Here is a 14,494-nt window from a genome sequence, read left to right on the forward strand (position 1 = left end):
CAATTATTCCCAAGGCCATTTTAGCCTCAAAATAAAGAGGCCTTCTTGAGCATCTTTCTGGCAGCAAGTAAAGACGCTTCCCAGAGGTGAATGGATTCCGATCTTATGAAGTGGGGTAGCTATCGCAACAGGCCCATAAAGATCCATATGTACTTAATTGTGGACAATTTATGGAGATTAACACTGTATTTAAGAGTCAAGCAATCGGCTCCTGATCATTGCCTTTCAAAGACGCCATCAAGATGGCAAAGGAAGGCTATTTTGTCCTAAAGAGCACCCAATCTACTTTTTGGGCAAAATGCCATCACAAGTGTCTGGGACTATTTGGACTCAGACCTTTTTGCTAATTAGGGTTATGTGTAATTACTGGCATGGACAAAAGAACTACGGTTTTGTTAGCTGTGGCCTGATAAATCACTGCAATATGTGTTTCTTATGGATAAGTCTTTGGGCAATGGATGACAACGTGAATGGTGATCAATGAACTATCTTGGCCATTTTGTAGCACCTAATGTCTGAAACTTGTGAAGTTTAAAACTGTAATGGCTGTCAGTGCTTAAAGTAGAACATCTCAGGGACATTACATGAAAATAAAGCTTTTCACTTATTTATTGTTACAATAAAACCCAAAGGCTTGAGGCCTGGTTTTCAACTGCATATCCTCAAATAACCGTTCCCTTTACTGAAAGCATTGATTTTCATCCTTTCCTTGGGAACACTTACATTATTTTATATTCAAAGACATAGGCCAAACACCATAAAATGATATCATCCCCTCTACTTTATAAAAAAACTAAAGCAGGCAGATTTATGATCAAATTAAAAAAAAGGTGGCCAACAAACTCAAACTCCAAACTTTCCTATGTGGCCATCAACATTCATCTCCACTCAAATGACATCATTTCCGGCTTGGAAAACACATGCCCAGGCAGTGCAATTTTAAACCAGAAAGTCCTATTCCTCCAGCCTCGGTAACAGAAGAGTTATACACACTTCCACTATGCACATATGATGAATTACAATTCACTCAAATTAGGAATGAGTGAGTTTGCTCTTCTACAGTCATTAGCAGAAAGAGAAATAAGTAATAAATAGTTTCTTTGTCCAGTCTGCTAATGTGGGAAATAAACCAGGTCTTAAACCTGACAAGCCACCACTAAACTATCACTCAATTCCTTAACCATAAAAACAAAACAAATCATTCAGATCTGAAACATGCGTTCCTTGAATCTGTCACTAATACATTTTGCTGACATAAACATATATTCCTCTTCCTCCTTGAGAAGAATGAAGAACAATATATCTGTAAATATGAAACTTCAATGCCAGAGAAAAATCACTCTTGATTATTTGCCGAAACAGATTCCTTTGGGTTTCAAAGGCAAAATAGCTGTGAAAATTATGTGAAAGGATCACTGAAAATCATTTACACCAGGTGTTCACAAATCATGAAATCCTAAATCAAAATCCTTAAAAGAAAAGTTAAACCTTGTTTCACAAGTGATAAATTCAGTGTCGCAATGAGTTCTTTTTTTAGCTAAAATACCCATTACTTCAACATTGTTCAAAGTGGTTGTAAATTTTTCACTTATAGATGCATTGCAAAATCCTCCAAAACCCACAAGCCTTTAACATATCATAGCACTTGCAACGTGAACATCCAAGCCTGCAAACAAGACACAAAGAAACTATACATTCTACAAATCCTTTGAGAAAGAAAATCTTGTCTAATTTTTTCTCCACTGCCATGTCAAATGTTCCTCTCTTGTCACAAGCAGGAAGAAGGAAGGGCTTTTTTGGTCGATGAACTTTTTGCCAACATAGACCTGGTGCATTAGGCCATAATGGTTCTCTACATCGATTGGCACTTGTTTCTGTGATCTTTGTCAGTCCCTGTTTCTATCAATATGGAGAACTCACAAACTTTCAATTTTACATGCCCACTGAATACTTGTAAAGTTGCCCTTGCTCAAATTTCAAAAGAAAAACATTCATGTTAGCTCTTTTTATTAAGCAATCAATGATCACTTAAATGTAAATCGTCATGGCAAGTGGAGTTTCACTGGAAACAATTTATAAACATGATAGAAATAGTCTTGAGTCAATATGTGCATTGATTTTATGCTATAATTACATTAATCACTCAACAAGAAGACAGAAATTAATCAAACCAAAGAGAAAACATAACATCTTAGCAACTCCACCTAAACCATCTAAACATCAATGACTTCATTCTGAAATACAAAATACCATGTTTGTTTATTTGTTTGTTTAATGCCGCACTCAGCAATATTCCAGCTATATGATGGCGTTCTGTAAATAATCAAGTCTGGACCAGACAATCCAGTGATTGACATCATGAGCATCAATCCATGCAATTGGGATTGATGACATGCATCAACCAAGTCACCGAGCCTGACCACCCGATCCCGTTAGTCGCCTCTTACGACAAGCAAAGTCGCCTGTTATGGCAAGCATGGGTTGCTGAAGACCTATCCTACCCCAGATCTTTACTTAAAATGGAAATCAGTTCAATATCTTACTCACATAATGTCACAAGTATTCAGATGGGTTCCTTGAAGGCAGATATTACCTATTCCTCAACACAAATGATGAAATTATTATTCAGCAGAGAAGGCACCTTCAACTTCCAACTTCGGTTCCAAGTTCTATGAAATTGCTCTCATCATCAATAGCTGTTATCATGGTCAACCTTATCAGGCTTCTTTCGGAAGTGTTGCAATACAATACAAAACATACAAATAAAATATGCTCTGTGGTAAATACCGTGTTATCATAAAACTTTCATACTCATTTCCATCTGACAAAGAACATGTATAAATAATAGAATAAATCTCACAGTGAAGATAACCCTTCGGTGAGCCACCTGTTCTCAGATTGTCGTTCTTCAGAGTTCCGGAGTTCTACCTTAATTAAATTAACAAAGCTGAGCCCACAAAGGGTGAATCCATTATTATTCTATCTAAATGTTGGCAGAACTTCTCCTTATTTTGGATTAGTCAATGTATAGTGGACCATTCCCATAGATGCATATCACAGGACTTATCTGATAAGGGCTTTGAAAATTGCATGATAACAGTGGGTAGATAATGACATGGACATTTGCTTCTGCTAAGTTTACGAAGATAATGAAATACAATGGTATTGATATGCCTATTATTAACTATTTTAATGAAATCATCTTAAAGGGCAAGTTCACACGGAAATGAACCTTTTTTTCTTGTACTTTTTCCACATTAAAAGTGTTAACATAGAGGTGTCATAGACAAAAATATAAAAACATCATATTTAATTAACATATTTTTTGCACTAAAACGATTTATATTTTTCACATTTACCAAGTGTTCTATTTCCATAACAAAAACACCATGGCTTATGTCCCTTGCAATATGACGTCATTGGTGCCAATTGATAAACATTATGACGTCATCATGCTTTGTTAGAGCCGCTTCACGTGGTGTAGGTACAGTTTTGTGATTCTAGCATCTCAGATGCCAGCCAGAATTGTGTTATGCTGAGTCACCACTGCGCCGCAGTGTGTCGTAGACCATGTTGTTTTACCGCAAACTGGTCCTTGATATCTTTAGCGTTGAGAATAGACAGGGACCCAGTTGAATTGGCACCAATTACGTCATAATCTAAGGGGGATAACTCAGGCCTATTTCGCACGTAAAACGAAGGCCTCATAACGGCATATCAATTTCACACCATTGTGAGCTTCCTACTTTCACTGTGAAAAAAAATGAGTGTATATTTTCAAACACAGATACTAACTAATTCTAAAATTGCGTTTTGTTTAGAAAAAGAAAGAAAGTGATTTTTGCGTGTAAACTTCCCCTTTAAGTTATTCTTCTTTGGTGTTCTTTGGCAAATTATTCCAAAAACATAAAGGTGACAAAACCCCTTTCGATATTCATGAGAAATCTCTGCCAAAAGCAGATTCGATTGTATGTGTTAATGGATTGTTATGAAATGTTTGACATATTTCCAGAAGAACTACCAGAGAAGATGAGTAATATTCATCAGTTCAAAACCATTCCAAAAAAAACTGTGAAACCTTTTAATTTCATTTATTTGATACATTGTTTGACACCAATCTGGATAGGTTTCGGTTAGAACTGCTCCCCAGCAAGCTAAGCTGGTTCTAAGAGGAAGCATTGATTGGTTGGTCAGGCTCGGTGACTTGGTTGATTGTGTGTCTTCGTGGTCACATGATCGTTGGTGTGTTGTGGATTGCTGCTCACATTATCAATCATTGCATTGTCTGGTCCAGACTTGATTATTTACAGACCACGTCACTTTCTTGTCTGTCTCGATCTCCATAAAGATATTATTTATATATAAGATAGCGATGCGGTCGATCGCAGAGAGCAATGAAGAACGAAGCGTGTTTTTTTTCAAGATAAAACATTGTTCTATAATGACGTCACCTCTTGAGATTCGAACATGTGCTCGCAACTTGATGATGTTGTATATTGGACGACGTTATTTTTGAGAGGGGGAGTGTCGAGTGAGTTGTTGCCAAAAGATGTAACTGGGGTACGCAGATTAACGGGATTAGCGGGAGAGATATGACAATCAGTATTAAGGGAAAAGATACAGGTAATCGATGTGAGGATTGTGAGAATATGTGGGAAATCCCCACCTGTGTTCATAAAATGGACTTGTCCGACATTGCCGAGGTCGGCTTTTACTGAGGGAGTCATCATTAAATACGGGAAAATCTTTTAAAGCTTGTACATTTTATCACCATACTTAAAGAGGCTGTGCATAATGTTACCCATATAAGAAATAAACAACTCCCACTCGTCTTTATTGTACAATAAAACATTGCATGGAGAATTAACCACTCATGAGTCGTTTATTTCTTGAATAGATGTTGGTCACCCACTACACTATTCTCATGAGCCAAAAAAGATCTCTAAAATATAATTGGTTAAAGAAAGTATTAATGCATAGAAAAAGATACAATTGAGTAACAACAAGTCAATGAAGATACATAACACTAAATTACAGTTGAATAATAATTATTTGAATAATATGATGATGATCAGTCAGTGCCTAGTTGAAGAAGGATCGCCAGGGGCACTTAGCACATAACAAAGTTCAGTTCACAACCCAGACATCAGTGCAGGGTCTTTCCTAGTTACAAGTTAAGAAAAATATATGCAACTTTCAAGAATATTAATAATAATATCATAATGCATTTTCTGAAATAATTAAACTTAAAATGAACACTATGACAGTCCTGACAGAATCCTTACTTGCACTATAGTCTAACATTGCCAGTCAGCTCATCTTTGTGGAATCTGATCTTCAGAAATTCACTGAAAAATATACAAGAAATCCCAAAACTGTCAGTGTCATTTTCTATATTAAAACCTCAATGAGGGTCTTCCTGAAAGCACACTGCCACTTTAGAGTAAAATACGGATACTTCAGTTCCCATAAGGACAAATGGCACAATATTATGCAGTATAATGGTGATTCATAGCCATATAAACCGGCCTGTTCCTTCTTTGCTGAAGCCATCATAAACTACCAGTGTTTGATCTGCTCTTGAAGACAATGGCCACCAAGAACATTGACTCCCTAGCTCAGGTGCAAACACACACAGTTAGCGGTCCTCAGTCATTATGTTTATGGTCAATAGCCCTGTGTGTGACATTTACGAATGTGGCAATGTCTTTTGTTAAATAGCATGGTTTTATTTGACCATAAAAACAAGCACTTTCTCTAATGTGTTCTTGCTCATTTGGCTTCCAAACTCAAAACTGTGAAAAGTAAGTAAACTTAGCATTGACAATTAAATGATGTCACATGTTATTACATAAAAGATAGCAGAGTGAGTCAGTTTTTAGGGTTGAACACCACTTTGAACAATACTTCAATCATATCACTGTGTCTGCTTCCTGTAAGAAATCCCAAAGTGATGAAGGTCACAGATGTTGACCACTTTACTGAAACCAATGGATATAGTGCTCCAACCAAACATCATCTTCTAGAAGAATATGGAAACCGCCGGGGGATAAAAAACGGGATTCAAACCCACAATTATAGGTTTCTGGCATGTCAAAGGGACGCAACTCTGCACAGCAAATTGCAACGTCCCAGACAGGGCCACCGGTGACCTCGAAAGTGCCCGAAACCATTGAGGGATGTAAATGTACAGCAAATTGAAGCATCTGGGACCCCAAAGATTACCCAGCCAGGATTTTCTTTGTTTGTTGTTTAGCACCGCCAGCTATACGACGGGGGGACGTAAATAATCAAGTCTGGACCAGCATCAACCAAGTCAGCGGGCCTGACCACCCGACCATTAGTCGCCTCTAACGGCAAGCATAGTAGCCTCTTACGACAAGCAAAGTAGCCTCTTGTGGCAAGAATAGGTTGCTGAAGAGCTGTTCTACCCTGGATCGTCACGGGTCTGCACAGCCAGAAGGAAGATGTTACTCAATATGAAAACATCAACAAAATGTTTTGTGCTATCTAACCTTGAACTGGCAAAGTTTATCAATCGAAAAATGTGGACAAGAACCATGATTTGCTATTTCATATACGACTTTTCTCCAAAACATCAGTTGATTTATTATGCTGATTTGCAAAATTGAAATGTTGCTACTTAAGGTTATATGTTCTTAATTTTGGAAACAGAACTGTTTTTAGTCTAAAAACGTTTTTCAGCTGCAGCGACTCAACACTGCTTGTTCCTAAACATGTTTCAAATAACGAAAAATAGGTCACTGGGTGACATTTTAGTGTGCATGTGTGCATGTGTTGTTGTTTAATTCAGGGTTAGAATTGGTTCCCAGAAACCTGTGCTGGTCGTAAGGGACAACGTAATGGATTGAGTGGTCAGACTTGGAGACTGGTTCATGGTGTATCCTGGTACCCAGATGGCATGGATTGTTGCTCACAATATCAACCACTGGATTGTCTGGTCCAGACTTGATTATTAACAAGCCGCCATCATATAGCTGGTATATTACTGACTGTGATATCAAACAACAAAACATACACACACAGACACACACTCATATCATAAAACATTTCATATTAATTTTGAGTTCTTCACGTTATCCGAGACTATTGCTACTCCCTTGTCAGGTAGTCTTATCCAATCGGTATCAAAGACTTCATCCTTTCCAGAGACCCTGATTCTTGGAACACAAAAGCATTAATTATTCTCTAAAGAACCGATAATTACATACATATCAATGCCAGAGCTTTCCCCGGGTACTAACTCAAGCAATAATGGTACCCCAGGGAGCCACAAACCATGACATAATATGGCCAGGCTTACTTACTGATACATTCAAATTAGGCACTGACAGATCAATATGGCTTAGAGGAGGGACCTTTAACAGTGATCTCAGTTGTTCCTGTTTCTGCCCTAAAGAACCGAGTATGGGAATCACTCAGGGTTTACCAGACACAGACACACACACAGACACACACACAGACACACACACACATACACATGTGCCATGACTGTATAATTTATATTTTTGAATTACTTTTTTTACTAAAAGCTAAAGGCAAGTCTATTTTCCTTGATTAGGAAGGTTCTCAGGGGAAAAATTACAACTATTTTAAAGAAACTTTTCATAGACAAAGTGATTGTCTATCCAAATCAGCTGTCTGCCCTTCTGTCAATGATGACCTACAGTCATGTGGCCCAGCAACCCTTAAAGGTAATATATTTTGTAATTAAAGGGTATGAAAGCAGTCCGACCCAGATATTGTTGAACACGACTAAAGGCAAGATGTATGGCACCATATCTGTATATGGCTACACCCAGACATTAAGGATCAACACATGATAGGCCAATATGGCTACACCCACATATTGAGGATAACACCACTACCCCAATATGGCTATACCCACATATTGAGGATAACACCACTACCCCAATATGGCTACACCCACATATTGAGGATAACACCACTACCCCAATATGGCTACACCCACATATTGAGGATAACACCACTACCCCAATATGGCTACACCCACATATTGAGGATCAACACATGATAGGCCAATATGGCTACACCCACATATTGAGGATAACACCACTACCCCAATATGGCTACACCCACATATTGAGGATAACACCACTACCCCAATATGGCTACACCCACATATTGAGGATAACACCACTACCCCAATATGGCTACACCCAGACATTGAGGAACAATCAGTTACAGGATGCTATTGCTTAAATACACAGTTGTCGTGGAACTAACCACTGATCTAAAGACTCCTACCAACATTTTCATTAAAAGCTTACATACACTTAATCATTACTCCTCCTGGGATGTAGTCAGCAACACAGGAACAAATTTGACCAAGACATCCAAAACAGACATCAATTATGTAGATTTCAATGCAATATACGTCAGAACATCTTTCGAGACAATTGTTGAATTTCATCCTCATGTGAGAAAACCAAATCAAAATCTGCAAGACAAATTTGTCCCAGACAGTATGAGGATTACCTCTCTCAAGTTGCCATTATGTGGTCAATTTGGCCTGATTTCACCGATATTTAAATATTTAGACTAAAGATGGATGGGTTAATTGTCACATCGGACAGACAATATGATGAGCTACTGCACGAATCTCACCAGGGATTTGCATTCATTATCACAACTCCAACCTACACGAACACCCATTTCATCACCTCTGAAACAGATGTGGTCTATGCTCTATGATTCAAAACTGACTCTCCTAATTAACTGTATTGAAAGTTAAATCTTTTTAAAAATATAGATTTTTGCAAAATAAACAAAATAAACACCAAAAAGCAAATGACCTGACATCTTATGTTAAAAAGAAATCAACAACCATATTTACCAACTGATAGCAAATGTGATATTTTCGAAAATATACGTGACCTAGTCACTGTTTTAGTTGGAAATAGTTTCTCAACAGTTTCAATCTTGTTGAGTGATTCACATAACGTGGATCAATGTTCCACCCAAATTGAAATCCTGATGCAAGAACATCATTTATCCTAATGCTAAAAGACTGCTCAGCTTGGATTATGCATTTCAAACCATGCACTCAACATGCTAGATTTGGCTGAACCTTACAAATCCTCTACATGATAACATGTCCCACCTCACTAAGCTGAAGGACATAGGGTCAGCTTAAACCACAGATGTAGACCTCAAGGGCATCATCACTGGGACCAATCAGAGGGCTAGCATTCCAGGAGACAACTGGCATGAATCATGACAGCGACTCCAATGTCCAATGAGGTCACACTGGCAAACAAACATGAATTGGATGTGCAGATCTCATCACAACCTTGACAGCGACTCCAATGTCCAATGAGGTCACACTGGCAAACAAACATAAATTGGATGTGCAGATCTCATCACAACCTTGACAGCGACTCCAATGTCAGATGAGGTCACACTGGCAAACAAATATGAATTGGATGTGCCGATCTCATCACAACCTTGACAGCGACTCCAATGTTCGATGAGGTCACACTGGCAAACAAACATGAATTGGATGTGCAGATCTCATCACAACCTTGACAGCGACTCCAATGTTCGATGAGGTCACACTGGCAAACAAACATGAATTGGATGTGCAGATCTCATCACAACCTTGACAGCGACTCCAATGTCAGATGAGGTCACACTGGCAAACAAACATGAATTGGATGTGCAGATCTCATCACAACCTTGACAGCGACTCCAATGTTCGATGAGGTCACACTGGCAAACAAACATGAATTGGATGTGCAGATCTCATCACAACCTTGACAGCGACTCCAATGTTCGATGAGGTCACACTGGCAAACAAACATGAATTGGAAGTGCAGATCTCACCACAACCTTGACAGCGACTCCAATGTCCAATGAGGTCACACTGGCAAACAAACATGAATTGGATGTGCAGATCTCATCACAACCTTGACAGCGACTCCAATGTCCAATGAGGTCACACTGGCAAACAAACATGAATTGGAAATGCAGATCTCACCACAACCTTGTTGTATTGGTGTGTCAACACATCTACAGACTTTAATGGATGTAGAGACTTGAATTGGTTTTAAAAGCTGACAGGACGGAAGCAACACCAGATTCCAAGGCATACACAAATTTCAATGCTACATACTTAATATTTGGTGGTTTGTTTGACATGCGTGAAAAGAACAGTAACTCTTCCTTATAATTGCTTATTGGCACCTTTGCCTTGAGATTTTGATGATGCCTTCAAATAACAACGTAGGTCATCATCACACTCAAATCACCATACACCTAGTGATCACATGGCATGGGAGGCAGCCATGTTGTATTTTCAAAATGGCGCCAATATCATGAGCCCCGGAAAGCTTTTGGGACACATTTTCTCTGTTAAATGTATGGACTTTAAAAGTGCAAAAATGGAAAGTGTTCTACATTCATCTCTAATGTTATTTCTTGTGTTCAAACTCTCATTTCAAAAATGGATCGTACCTCGAAGTTTGAAAACGGCAACCAGTTACCTGATTCACGAGTGAGGCAGTGATTTAATTGGATAATCTGGATCCTCTATAAACTGAAAACTTTGCAGTATTTTTTGTAGATATACAAGGTGTTACATGATGATTACTTTCCAAGCCTATGGCAAACCGTAATGATACAAGAGAGCTGAGTGGTCGATATGACAAATGCCCAGTAATTTGAAGGTGGCACTGTAATTTACATACACCTAGAAATCTGGTGTCATATCCAGACAGATGATTACACAGGATATTCTCAACTGTACTGACAATCTGTGCAGAACACAAATCACACTGACATAGCCAGACAATATAGGATTATATAGACCAGGGTATTCTCAACAACAAGGCCATCAGTGTAAAATACGGAGATCACACAGCACTGACATAGCCAGACAATATAGGATTATATAGACCAGGGTATTCCCACCCACACAGACCATCAGTGCAGAACATGGAGATCACACTACACTGACATAGCCAGACAATATAGGATTATATAGACCAGGGTATTCTCAACCACAAGGCCATCAGTGTAAAACACGGAGATCACACTACACTGACATATCCAGACAATATAGGATTCTATAGACCAGGGTATTCCCACCCACAAGGCCATCAGTGCAGAACACGGAGATCCCACTACACTGACATATCCAGACAATATAGGATTATATAAACCAGGGTATTCTCAACCACAAGGCCATCAGTGTAAAATACGGAGATCACACTACACTGACATAGCCAGACAATATAGGATTATATAGACCAGGGTATTCTCAACCACAAGGCCATCAGTGTAAAATACGGAGATCACACTACACTGACATAGCCAGACAATATAGGATTATATAGACCAGGGTATTCTCAACCACAAGGCCATCAGTGTAAAATACGGAGATCACACAGCACTGACATAGCCAGACAATATATGATTATATAGACCAGGGTATTCTCAACAACAAGGCCATCAGTGTAAAATACGGAGATCACACAGTACTGACATAGCCAGACAATATAGGATTATATAGACCAGGGTATTCCCACCCACACAGACCATCAGTGCAGAACATGGAGATCACACTACACTGACATAGCCAGACAATATAGGATTATATAGACCAGGGTATTCTCAACCACAAGGCCATCAGTGTAAAACACGGAGATCACACTACACTGACATATCCAGACAATATAGGATTATATAGACCAGGGTATTCCCACCCACAAGGCCATCAGTGCAGAACACGGAGATCCCACTACACTGACATATCCAGACAATATAGGATTATATAGACTGTGAGAGAGCATGTCAATTATAGATTCTTTCAAAGTTTATGCATTTTGTGTGAAGGGCTTACTGCATGTTGCTTCAAATTCAATATCATTAGTGTATTGATTTGGATAGCGGAAGCTTCGATTTTTTCATTGAAGAAACTGATGAATCTTTGCTTCCATTGCTGTAATGTGTTATTTGAGATAGGGATATTTGTTGGAATTGTCCTAATGTGTTTAACTTACTTGAATGGATAATCAAATTTGTGTATGCAATGGCATATTTATCAGATTTACATTCATTGATTTTAAGTCCCAAGGTTTGAAAGGGGAAAATTCACTAAATGTCTCTAATGTCTCTCTGAATCGAACTCCAAATGTCTCTGATTTATTCTTATGAGTGAACCAAATTGTGCGTAATGGAATAATGTTGAAATGAGGCTTACATTTCCACCGTTAAAGTGTCATATGAATAAAATTACAATTAATAACAGACAAAGTGATATTTTTAGCTTATATTTCATCAAAATTCTGGTACCTCTATAGTCATTTAGCCATTACCTTGGGGGGTTTCCAAACAGGATTGATTCCCATGTATCATCATTGATTCTGTTTCAGCAGATAATTGAGTCTGGTTATTCTCTGGCATTGATGTTTTATATTTACAACGCTTCAGCTTCCCATATGAGTGAGTGAGTGAGTGAGTGAGTGAGTGAGTGGATGGGTGGGTGGGTGGGTGAGTGAGTGAGTGAGTGAGTGAGTGAGTGAGTGAGTGAGTGAGTGAGTGAGTGAGTGACTGCGTTGGGATTCGGTTAAACTAACACTCTGCTTGTTTGATGAAGGCATAAGTGTCAGTTCCATTCCAACAAATATTGCCATAAGTTGTCTCATAAACAAATTTCAAAGTAAAAATTGTTTCATTAAAAATAGTACAAAGGAACAATTTCACTGCAGTAACAGATACTCCGGTACCAAAACACATTTGAAGTTGAAATTTAAGTCAATCCTGTCTTCAATGATACTACAGCTTCTAAATGGCATGGGCACTCACTCACACGCTCAGAACCCACCCACCCCCTCTCTCTCTCTCTCTCTCTCACCGACTCAGAACCTACCTACCCTCCCTCCCTCCCTCATTTTCTCTATTACACACACTCTCTTTTTTTTGGCTCACTCACTAACTCACTCACTAAGCCCTCCCTCTCCCCAAAGGTAAACTGAGAGATTGGCCCCAAATGACGTCTCGGATTACTTCCCACACTTCCTCCCAGCTCCACGTCCCTTGGTGTCCTCAAACTGACCATCATTGGTCACCCTGATGGATTAGACGATGTTCCTAATGAAGGAGGGTAATCCCAGACCTGTGACTTTTCTCACCTGTTGCCTCCAGTGCTGTCCTGAGTGGGCAATCACTCACTCCTGACGAGCACAATGGCACCGGTCAAGCTTACCTGTGTGAAAACCAGGATCAATGGACAGAGCCGTGATAAATGGACAACTTAGCAGATTAACGGAAGTATCCATCTTTCCAACCTTCATTCAATAATACATGAGGATGTCGAGTATACTTGTAAACTGTTGACTGATAGAGTGAACTTGCTATTTGATCTTATTCGGTCTTTGTTTTCCTGCCAAGTGTTTTTTAAAGTAATCTTTGTTATTTGTCATCAACAAATTAGCGCACACTTTTTCATCACCAAATGCCCAGGTGCGCATTTGTGTTTCCTCTAAGAATAGTTTTATTGTTTATGATCTTATGCCAAACGTTTTTTTATCACATGGATGACAGTCTGCTCAAGCAGTTTTTCGGGCAAAATGCAGACTGAGCTTTGAGAACAACAAAAGAGTGAGTGAGTGAGTGAGTGAGTGAGTGAGTGAGTGAGTGAGTGAGAGTGAGTCAGGGAGTGAGTCAGGGAGTGAGTGAGTACTGGGTGGGTGGGTGGTTGGGTGCGTGCGTGCGACCGTGCGAGAGGTAAGCCATAAGATTATAGGTGAGGTGAAATTGGGTTTAACGGATTTGGTCAACATAGGATTTGCATCAGACATCAATTTGGTCCTTGATGCATCAAAATCGGATATGTCCTCCAAATGACTACCAAAATTACTTTTGGAAAGCTTCACTGTGGCCTTTATCGTTGCACCTTGATCAAGAGACTTTCCAAAAAAATATGTATGCTACTCTGTGTCCTAGGTTTGCAACAAGATCCTCCATAAGTCACAAGAGCAAGCTGTGCTTCATGATTCAAATCCAAAGAAACATTTCTTGTTCATACAAAATCACACTGACAAAGATATGAAAAAAAGTAGGTTGCAGCATGAATGAAAAAGCACATGTTCCTTTCTCAAGCCAAACAACCCCCTCTGTTTACAAATATAGCTTAGTATGAAAGCATTGATGTCAGTCTTCAATACAGCACTTTTCCTTTCAATATGATCTAAAGACTTGACATTTGATCTTGAGATAAAAATAACAAGCAGCTCTCTGTTCACAACATACTATTTACCTACCACCGATCCCATTATACACCCTCAGATGGATTTAGGGGGGAGGTAGCATAGCAATAAAGTCCAAAAAACACTTTTCCTAAACATATTCATTACAAAGTCCTCAAATTATTATTTTTTAATATATGAAAATAGTTTGTGAGTCAAACAGCCAATCATGAGAAGATATCAAACCCATTCATACTTCAGCT

At 38.9% G+C, this 14,494-nt stretch overlaps 2 protein-coding genes across 4 annotated transcripts in view; both read right to left on the reverse strand.

The window, feature by feature from the left end:
• LOC139478876 (heparan sulfate glucosamine 3-O-sulfotransferase 5-like) overlaps positions 1-2,567 on the reverse strand; it is a 133,810-nt gene extending 131,243 nt beyond the window's left edge. The window contains exon 1 of the mRNA XM_071261549.1: positions 2,548-2,567. The gene's annotated coding sequence lies outside the window, so the exon portion shown is untranslated. The remainder of the gene's footprint in view (positions 1-2,547) is intronic.
• LOC139479088 (heparan sulfate glucosamine 3-O-sulfotransferase 1-like) overlaps positions 1-14,494 on the reverse strand; it is a 275,458-nt gene that overhangs the window by 142,709 nt on the left and 118,255 nt on the right. The window lies entirely within an intron of this gene.

The sequence above is a fragment of the Haliotis cracherodii genome, unplaced genomic scaffold (assembly GCF_022045235.1).
Source record: "Haliotis cracherodii isolate W230 unplaced genomic scaffold, xgHalCrac1.p SCAF_4, whole genome shotgun sequence".
Taxonomy (NCBI): Eukaryota; Metazoa; Mollusca; class Gastropoda; order Lepetellida; family Haliotidae; genus Haliotis; species Haliotis cracherodii.